This window comes from Anoplolepis gracilipes, chromosome 8, assembly GCF_047496725.1.
Source record: "Anoplolepis gracilipes chromosome 8, ASM4749672v1, whole genome shotgun sequence".
NCBI classification, from domain to species: Eukaryota; Metazoa; Arthropoda; class Insecta; order Hymenoptera; family Formicidae; genus Anoplolepis; species Anoplolepis gracilipes.
The window spans coordinates 13142602-13153965 of record NC_132977.1 but is presented as its reverse complement, the minus strand read 5'-3'; the positions used below and the strand labels follow the sequence as shown (position 1 = coordinate 13153965).

At 31.3% G+C, this 11364-nt stretch overlaps 1 pseudogene; it reads right to left on the bottom strand.

Moving 5' to 3' along the window:
* Positions 1 to 386: 386 nt before the first annotated feature.
* On the bottom strand, positions 387 to 1913 carry LOC140668966 (cytochrome c oxidase subunit 1-like; annotated as a pseudogene).
* Positions 1914 to 11364: the final 9451 nt, after the last annotated feature.

Here is an 11364-nt window from a genome sequence, read left to right as displayed (position 1 = left end):
AGATTTCAGGGTAATTTTATTATTAAATATCTCATCAGTTAAATATAAAATTTTAATTGATGGGATGGCAATAAAAATTAAAATAAATATTGGAAAAATAGTTCAAATTAATTCAATAGTGTGGCCTTGAAGTATAAATCGGTCAGTAAATTTATTATTAATTATTGAAATTATAATAAAAAGAATTAATAAAGTAATGAAAATTAAAATTATTATAGTAAAATCATGAAAAAAAATTATTATATCATATGTAGGTGAATTAGAATTTTGAAGGAAAATTATTCAAGTAATTATTTTTAATAAAAGAATTTATCTTTATATATAGAGTTTAAATCTATTGCCACTAATCTGCCATATTAAAATTTTTTAAAGTTGATAATTTTTAATTAAATTGAAGGAATTTCATTATATCTGTGATTAACAGGTGGTAATTTTCTTAGTCATTCTAATGAAGGATTAAGATAGAATATATTTAAGACAAGACGTTTAGATGATAGGGATTCTCAAATTAAATATATTAAAAAAATTAATCTGATGATAGAAATTAATGAACCAATTGAAGAAATAATATTTCATGAGAGGTAGGTGTCTGGATAATCTGAGTATCGTCGAGGTATGCCTCTCACCCCTAAAAAATGTTGTGGGAAGAATGTTAAATTTACACCAACAAATATTGAGATAAATTGAATATTTAAAAAGTAATTATTTAAAGAATATCCTGTAATAAGAGGGAATCAATGAATAAATCTTGCAATAATGGCAAATACAGCTCCTATAGAAAGAACATAATGAAAGTAGGCAACAACATAATATGTATCATGAAGAATAATATCAATTGAGGAATTGGATAGTATAATTCCAGTTAATCCCCCCATTGTGAATAAAAAAATTAATCCTATAGCCCATCAAAGAGAGGAATTATAATTAATTTTTGTACCATGAAGTGTTGTAATTCAACTGAAGATTTTAATTCCTGTTGGAATTGCAATAATTATTGTTGCTGAAGTGAAATAGGCTCGGGTATCAACATCTAGCTCAATAGATATATGATGAGCCCAAACAATAAAGCCTAAAAATCCAATTGCTATAAGAGCATAGATTATTCCTAAGGCACCAAAGGTTTCTTTTTTTCCTCTCTCATTTATGATAATATGGGAAATTAGCCCAAATCCTGGGAGAATAAGAATATAAACTTCGGGGTGACCAAAGAATCAAAATAAATGTTGATAAAGAATAGGATCACCCCCTCCTGACGGATCAAAAAATGAAGTATTTAAATTTCGGTCTGTTAAAAGTATTGTGATTGCTCCGGCTAAAATTGGGAGGGATAAAAGTAAGAGAATTGCTGTAATGAGAATTGATCAAACTAGAAGGGGTATTTTATCAATTGCGAGATTTTTATGATGTATATTTAAGATTGTAGAAATAAAATTAATAGCCCCTAGAATAGAAGATATTCCGGCAATATGAAGAGAAATAATTGTTAAATCTACTGAAGGACCATTGTGAAATGTATTAGAGGCTAAAGGGGGATAAATTGTTCATCCAGTCCCAGTTCCATCATTAATAAAATTACTTAATAAAAGTAGAGAGAGTGAGGGGGGTAGAAATCAAAAACTTATATTATTTATTCGAGGGTAGGCTATATCAGGTGAACCAAGTATTAGAGGGACAAGAAAATTTCCAAATCCCCCAATTATAAATGGCATAACTATAAAGAAAATTATAATAAATGCGTGTCTAGTAACTATTGAATTATAAATTTGATCATTATTAATTAGTGCATTAGATGATCCTAATTTTAAACGAATAATTATTCTTATAGAAGATCCGATTATCCCAGCCCAAATTGCAAATAAAAAATATAGAATGCCAATATCTTTGTGATTAGTTGAATAAAGTCACTTATTCATAGTATATTTTTATTGATAATAAAATTATTTACTAAGTTTAAGTGAGATAATAATAGATATCATGTCTGATTTAAGTAATAAATTGTAAATTTATTTAAGAAAATTTTAATTTTCTGATATTACATTAAATGTGTTATAAAAATAAAAATTTTTTATATATTTTATAGTTTAACTAATAAAAATATTAAATTGCAAATTTAAAAAAATTTTTAATAAAAAATTAAAATATTAGAATTTTTAAGATTTAAAAATTTTTAAAAATTTTATTGTGTAAACTTTGAAAATTTAAAGTTTAAAAATTTAACTTAAAATCTTAATATTTAAAATTTATTGATTAAGTGGGGTGAAAATTATATATCTAATTTTAAAAAATTGTATACAAACTAAATTGAAATTATAATTAATGAAAAGATTAAGCTTAAAATCATGAAAAAAATAAATAATCTATATGAGTGGGAAAATTTATATATGTATATTGGTTTATTAAAAAGCTTAATTTTAATTGAATAAAAATATATTATTAGATTTATTAAATTAATAAAAAACATAATTTAAAATGAAAGAATTTAAAATCATTAAAATAAAAATAAAGTAAAAATTTGAATTTAATAAAAAAATATAGATTATAGTTCATTTAAAAATAAAAAACGTTAGTGGAGGAATTCTGGCTAAATTAAAAATTAATAACAAACAAATTAAATTAAAATTAATTGAAGGAAAGTTATTACTTAAAGAAAATCTAAATGAAATTTTAAAATATATAAAAATTATAATAATAATTAATAGGATAAGTGTATAGAATATTAAATATGAAAATCAGATTAGGGTTTTAAAATAAATTAAAATTAATATTCATCCGGTTAATTGAAGAAAACATTTGGTTAATTGAAGAAAATCTTAATAAAATTTTAAAATTTATTGAATTAATTATTTTAAAGGCGGAGATAAATGCAGATGTTAAAATTATAAAATATAGTAAAAAAATTGGAGGGTTAATAAGTGAAATTATGTATAAAGGAATAATTTTTTGAATTGTTAAAAAAATAAATAATGAATATCAATCTAAAAAAATAGCTACAGAAGGGATTCATGAATGAAATGGGGGGATCCCTAATTTAATTATAATAGAGATAAAAAAATTGATTATAATAAAATTTATTTGTATATATATAAAATTATTAATAATTAAAGTTAACATTATTATTAAGGAAGCTAAAGCTTGAATGAGATAATATAAAAAAATAATTTTTTTATTTTTTAATTTAATTGATAAAAAACAAATGAATAAAAAATTATTAATTTCCATAATAAATCAAATTATTAATAAATCGTATAAAAATAAAGAAATAAAAGAAAAATAAATTAAATAAGACATTAAAAAAAATTTTATGAATAAATTATGATGCATATAAATAAAATTAATTTTTTAGTTGTATTAAACTTTGAATAAATATTGAATATTAATATTATATTTTAATGTATTATGAAGCATAAAAATTTTTGAAATTTTTTGAGATAGTTTAAATCTATTAAATATAAAAAAATTAATTTAAATGAAAACATATATAAATTATGTATGATTTATTCTATCAAAATAATCCTTTTATCAGGCATATCATTAAATAAATTTTTAGTTATTAATAAAATTTAAATAGCAAAAATAATTAATTAAATAAGAGAAAGATAAAATTTCTATATTTAGGGTATGAACCTAAAAGCTTAGAGAATTAGCTTACTTACTTTAATTAAATAAATATAAATTAGTATAATATTTTTGAAAATTGACTATTAATCATTAGTTAAAATTAAATATGATAAGTAAATTTAATTTAAAAAAAGGTTATAAGTAAATTTAAATAAATAATTTAAATTAAATTTGTATTAGTAAAAATAATAAAAGAATTTATTAAAATTAAAGTAGTTATAAAGATTAATTAATAAATTAAATAATAAAATATTATAAATAAAATTATTATAAAAATTGATTTTTTAAAAATAATTAGTTATTATAGAATTAAAAAAGTATAATTAGTTAAAATAAAATTCAGAGGGAGAGAGTAATTTTATTTAAATTTAATAATTGACTATTTTAATTATATGTATTTACAAAAAAAAATATATTATTAAAATTAAAATTAAAAAACTTATCTATAAATAAAATAATTAATAATAATTAAAAATCTTATTTATATAAATTTAAGGAGAGTATTTTATAGAAAGTAAAAAAAATTAAAAATTTAAGTTTTTATTTATATATACATTAATATTATTTAATAATTATTATTTAATGTTAATAAAATATTTTAATTATTTTTATAAATATATAATTAATTATATATATTTAAAATATTTAATTAACATTAATTATTTAATATTAATTAATTAAAACTTATTAATCATTATTTTTAATTTAAAATATTAAAAACCTAAAATATAGAAAAAAAAATTATTTATTAATAAAATATTTTAATATATTTAAATAATTATTAATAATTAATAATAATGATAATAATATAAAAAAGGGGGGGGAATATTATTTAATTTTTTTTTTATGTATATTATAAATTAAATTTTATATTCATATTAAATTTAAATTTAAATTATTTTTATAATTTGTTTTTAATAATTAATAAATATAATTAAAAATTAATTTTTTTTTTTAAATTTATTTTATAATTTAAAGTATAAATAAAATTTTAAAAAATTATATAAAATTTAAATAATTTAATAATATATAAATTAGTATTTATAATAATTAATTAAATGAAAATTTATAATAGAAAATTATAATTTATTATTAATAAATAAAGTGCCAGCAATTGCGGTTTATACTTTAAATAAAAATAAATTTAAATAATTATATATAAATATAAAATATATAAATAAATAAATATATTTAACTAATTTATTTTTTTATGGTGAAATATGAATAGATATTAAAAGTTAAATAATTTTATTTAAATTAATAATAAAATTAAAAAAATTTATATAATAAATTAGGATTAGATACCCTATTATTTAAATGAAAATAAAATATAATTAAATATTAAATGTTAATCATTAAAAATAAAAAATTTGGCGGTATTTTATGATTTAGAGGAACTTGTTGATTAATTTGATAATCCACGAATAGAATTACTTAATTTAATTTTTATATATTGTTGCTGAAAAATTATATTAAAAGATTAATAATTTAAAAATTTAATTATAATTATAATTCAAATCAAAATGTAGAATAGTTAAGATTTAAATGAGTTACATTTAATTTAATTAATTGAAATAAATTTTTAAAGTTTTATAAATATTGAATTTAATTGTAAAGTTAAAAAAATATTTAAATTGAATTTTAATTAAAATATGTACAAATTGCCCGTCATTTTCATTAATAAAAATTTATGGAAAAAGTCGTAACAAAGTAAATATATTGGAAAATGTATTTAGAATAAAAAAAAATTTTAGTTTAAATAAAAATTTTTCATTTACATTGAAAAGATTAATTAAAAATTATTAAAATTTTATTATAATTAATAAATAAATTATTAATAATAAATAAATATAAGAAAAAATATTATAAATTATTAAATAAAATTATATTAAAAAAAAAAAAAGTTTTAGTAAAAAATTTTAAAATAATTATTTTAATTTTAATGATAATGTAATGTAAATGAAAATAAAAAAATTTTTAAAAGTAATTTTAGTTAAATGTACCTTTTGTATCAGGGTTTATTAAAAAAAATTATTGATAAATAAATTTCTCGAAAGAAAAAGAGTTAAATAAATAAATAAAATTTAATATAAAAAAATTATTTTTAATATTTATTTAGAGAAGATACTTTAATCAATTTTTTTGATATCTAATTTTTTTTTTTATATAAATTTAATTTAGATATAAATTTAAATATGTAAATTTTTATTAAAGTTTAAAATAATTTTTATTTACAATAAATATATTGATTTATATTAAAAATTTATGGGATAATCTATAAATTAATTTTAAAATTTAAAAAATTTATTAATATTATTTATAAAAATTTTATAAAAATGGTTTTAAAATTTAAAATTTTTTGAAAAAATTTAATAATTTATTTATTTCAGCATAGTTTAATTATAATTTTAAAATTAAAATAAATTTAATAAATTAAAAAAATATTTTTATTAATTTAAATTAAAAATTAATAATGATAAAATTAGTATTATTTATAAAATTTATTTTTAAAAATTTGATAATAATTAATAATTTATATTTAATTAAAGAATTAGGCAAAATAAATTTATTTAATATATTTAAATAAAATTAAGTCCACCTGTTTAATAAAAACATGGTTTTTAGAAAATAATTAAAGGTTTGTTCTGCTCAATGATGTGTATTAAATAGCCGCAGTAATTTGACTGTGCTAACGTAGCATAATCATTTGTCTTTTAATTGGAGGCTGGAATGAAGGAATGGATAAGATTTAAGCTTTTTAAATTAAATAATAAAAATTTAAATTTTGAATAAAAATGTTCAAATAATATTATGGGACGATAAGACCCTATAGAATTTAATATAATTTTTATTAAAATACATTAGTTTTTAAATTTAGTATAAAATTATATTTAGTTGGGAGGATTAAAAAATTTTATAAACTTTTTTAATTTTATTTAATAGATAATCATATATTTATGAAAATATGAATAAGTTTTAAAAGAAATTATTGAAAAATTAATTACCTTAGGGATAACAGCGTAATATTTTTTTTAAGATCATATTATAAAAAATGATTGAGACCTCGATGTTGAATTAAAATAAAAATTAGATGGAAAAATTTAATTATTTAGTCTGTTCGACTATTAAAATTTTACATGATTTGAGTTTAGATCGACGTAAGCCAGATCGGATTTTATCTATAATTAAAGTGTAAATAAATTTGTACGAAAGGACTTTTTATTTGAAATTTTTTTTAAATTAAAGAATAATATTAATTTTATAAAAATTGTAGATTACTTTGGCAGAATAGTGTAATAAATTTAGAATTTATAAATATATAAAAATAATTTATATAAGTAATAATTAAAAATATTTATTATTATTTAGTTTTAAATTTATTAAATTTATTAATTTTATTATTAATTTTATTGTTAGGGATTGCTTTTTTAACTTTATTAGAGCGGAAATTTTTAGGATATACATGTACAAATACGTAAAGGTCCTAATAAGGTCGGGTTAGTTGGTATTTTGCAACCTTTCAGCGATGCTATTAAATTATTAAATAAAGAATTATTTTATGTTTATAAATCTAATTATCGATTATTTTATTTGACTCCTTTAATGAAATTTGTAACTATATTATCTATATGATTATTATATCCGTTTGCTACTAATTTTTATTATTTAAATTTTTCTATTTTATTAATAATTATTTTTATATCTATTGGCGGGTATTCCCCGAAATACCCGAGGGCTCAGAGGGGAAGGTTATGCCTTCGTACCCAGGGCCATCGACATTCGGTGGCAAACCTACCATTACGGCCATTCAGGATGGTACGGCAGCGAGGGAGGCGTTGGAAAGGAGATACCTCCAATTTCCAATGGCCAAAAAAACGAGCAAATGCCCTCACAACGCGAGGCATATATGCCACAGCTGCCGAGCGAGCGGGAAAAGGAGGAAACATACCGATACAGGTATAACTCCTGCTCCTAGTGACGAGGACTTGGCGTTCCCAGCGGGATCACGCGCCAGTAGCGTGGCGGGTGATCCTGACGAGTACGAAGCAGCATCGCACGCTGGGTCGTACTATGCTGGCTCGGAGGACGAGCAGTCGGACGTCAGCTCCGTCAAGAGAGGCAGAGGAAGGCCCATCACCACAGGTGAAGGGACAAGGGAGAAAAGGGAGGCAAGGGCCAGAGCGAGGGAAGAGGCCAGAGAGAGAGTGGACACGGATTGGGCCCTGGGTGCCTCAATGCCCGATGGACAGGCCTGGGAGAGATGCCGAGACAACCAGAGGGTGGCGAGGGAGATGTTCCTCCACTCTCCGACACCGGCTGTGGTGTCGGATACCATAGCAAACTGCGTGACCATTTTCAAGAGTCTGCAGGTCTCCAAGAACATCAAGGGCCCACTGGAAGGGGAGATGAAGAAGGCTGTGGCGTCCATCATGGCTGCCACAGCAGTCCTTCACGACAGAACTGTATCGTCCTCGCCGAGCAACGCTGAAGCGGAGGAACTTTGGCACCAATTGGAGCTCCTCAAAGCCGAGAAAGAAAAGGAGACGAGCGAGCTCAAAAAACAGATGGCGGAACTCGCCGATCAGGTAAAAGTGCTGACGAACCAGCTCAGTACTCGCCTGATCGAAGAGGGAAGCATCACAAAAAGTGAAAAGGAGAAAAGGGGCAGGAACCTGAGAGGACGGAACCGCATTGAATCTGACCGGGATTCAGATTCCGACAGCGGGGAGTGGCATTCTCTCAGGCTGAGGACAACACAAAATGTCTCCCCAAAGAAGACCGCCTTGAGGAGGGGCGGACTATCTCCGGCATGCGTGTCCCCGGGCCTGGCTGGTGACCCCTGCATGAAGGTAGAACCGCAGGCCGCGAGCGTAACGGAGGCACAGGGGCCTCTCTTGAGTGGATCTCCTTGACCCCTCCCACCGGTAACTCGCCCTACAGTCCAGGGCGACTTTGCAATCCTGTACGAAGCCCTCAATCAGCACCTACAAATAGGCGTTGACTTGAGGGAGAGGATGCTGCGATTCTTTGAAGCAACGAACGGACAGGGGGAGGCGGTCCAATCTGCTCCCCTGAACGCACATACTTAGCCGCCAATGGGGAAGGAGGCCGAGGCTGAGATCCCCTCGCCAACTCAGCCCAAGACGCAGGGAATGGTTCCTAAAAGCAGCCAAAAGGAAAAAGCGGCCAAGAAGGGAAAGAAAAAAGGAGAAAGCCAGGTTTGTGCTCACACCAAGATCTCTCCCCCCTTCCCTGCCGGTACCCGCTGCCGATGAGAGAATACCTGGAAAGAAATCTCGCCAGGATGCGGAACCCTCTGGGGCTCCACCCTTTGGCGGAGGACCATTAGGCCCGGGGCCCTTCGACAAGAAGTCGACAGACCTCGGGACATATGACCCCTCTCCGACCACGGAAACTCCGTGGAGCGTGGTGGTCGGAAGACAAAGGGAAAGAAGAAAGTAGGACAGACTCCCCTCCCCTCCAGAACTGTACCCGTTGCTGCGGCCCAGTCACCGCCCAGTGAACAGGGTAAGCAGAAGCGGGGGCAGGTAACGGGGGGAGAGAAACCCGGTAAAAGAAAAGTTCCCAAAACCTCGGCGGTCATGATAAATTGCCCAGAAGGAAAATATGGCGAGAACATGGCCGCCATCAAAAAGGAGGTAAAACTTGACCAACTGGGAATCAAGGAAGGAAGCCTCAAGATAAGGAAAGGTCTCACCGGTGCCTTAATCCTTGAGATTTCAGGTGAGGACAAGGCACGCAAGGCGAGACAACTCGCCGAACGTGTCAGAGAGGTGACTGGGACAACGAAGGGGTGCGAGTCACGTGCCCCCAAAAAATGGCCGACCTCCGCATTTGGGGGCTGGAAGACTCCATTACCCGGGCGGAGATTGTTGCCGCAATCTCCGGAGAGGGTAAGTGCGGGTTCTCGGACGTCAAAGTGGGAGCGTTCGTGAAGGCCCCCCGCACCGGCCTCAATACGGTGTTGGTGCAGTGTCCAATAGACGCGGCCAACAAATTGACACAGATGGGAAAGGTACCGATATCGTGGTACAAATTACCCATCAAGCTGTTGCCGCGGCTCCCCCTTCGATGCTTTAAGTGCATGGAGGAGGGGCATGTGCAGCAACAGTGCGGCAGCGACCAATCCTGTGCCAACATGTGTTTCCGCTGCGGCAAGGAGGGCCACAAGGCCAATTCCTGCTCCGAGCAGAAAGTGCACTGCGCACTCTGTGCTGACTTCGGGGCACCCGCGGGACACAGGATGGGGGGCATGAATTATTGCCCCCCGAAAAAACTCAACAGGAAGAAGGCCAAATCGATTCCTCCCTCCAAAAAACCCACCCCGTCGGTAGGAGGGGAGAAAGGGGGAATCGAAAACAAGAGCCCAATTCCGTCCCTGATGGAGGTCGTTGTGGGAGAAATTTCACAAGCGAACCAAACGGCTTCAGACGAGTCTGCGCCCGCGCCGATGGACACATCGGAGTGTCGCAAGCGGCGCGCGGACTCGGTCAAAGAAAGAAACGAGGAGGATGCGGGGGGTAAAGAGCTCTGCTCCGACTCCCCCAAGCCCCAAAGGAAGCCACGCTTAGACCCTAAGCGTGGTAACGTGCAAGGAGACACCCTTACCCCGGGCGAAATTGAGCCCGTGGGTAATGCGCCATCGAACGCGGATGGAGCCCCCCTTCCACGGCCACGTGGTGCGGGGTCTGAATCGACGGAGGCCCTCTCTACCGACATCAATGAGGGCCTGTAAATTCATACAGGCAAACATTAACCACGCTCGGCGGGCGCAGGACTTACTCCTGCAGACTATCGCCGAGCGTGGTATAGGACTGGCGATCGTGTCGGAGCCGTACCGACCCCCATCAAACCATCCTAATTGGAGGGTGGACGGCTCTGGCACGGTCCCAATCATACGAGGATCAAACAGCCACAACCCCCCCTGTTCCTTACTCAAGTCAGGAAGGGGGTATGTGGCGGTGAAATGGGGATCCATCGCGGTGGTGGCGTGTTACGCACCGCCTAGTTGGGGCCTTTCCCAATTTGAGCTGTATCTGGGGGAGTTGGAGCACTGCATACGCAGCATACTCCCCCAGGAGGTGGTGGTGGCCGGTGACTTTAACGCCAGAGCGCAAGCCTGGGGAGACCGGCTCACCACCCCCAAGGGAGAGGTCCTACTGGACTGGATGGGGGCTCTCGGGCTATGCCTACTAAACACCGGCAACGAGCCCACATGCGACCGGCTGCTGCGGGGGGCGTCCATAGTGGATCTCACTAAGATAACCCCCTCCGCGGCACGCCTAAATTGGTCATGGGGGGTGATCGACCAAGAGACTCTATCGGACCACCGATATATAGAGTTTGGTTGCACCATCGTCCAGCCCGGGAGCCCGACCGGCGGTGCGCCACCGCCGCGATGGAACCTGAAAAAATTAGACCCGGATAGGTTGACGGCGGCCGTCCAGGCCATCCTCTGGCAATACCATCCGTCAGAGGAGGGAGTGGGGAGCCTGGTGGAGGATGTCGCGCGCCTGGTAGACTCGATCACCCAGGCGTGCGATTTCTCCATGCCCAAGAGCAGGCCCCATTCGCGCCCGGCTGCGTACTGGTGGACGGAGGAGATCGCGTCTCTTCGCCGCTCCTCCGTCGCGGCCAGGAGACTCCTCAAACGAGCCCAGCGCCGTGGTGACGAGGCCTGGAAAGCCGAGGCACTCAGCAACTACCGGTCCGCTCGAGTGGCGC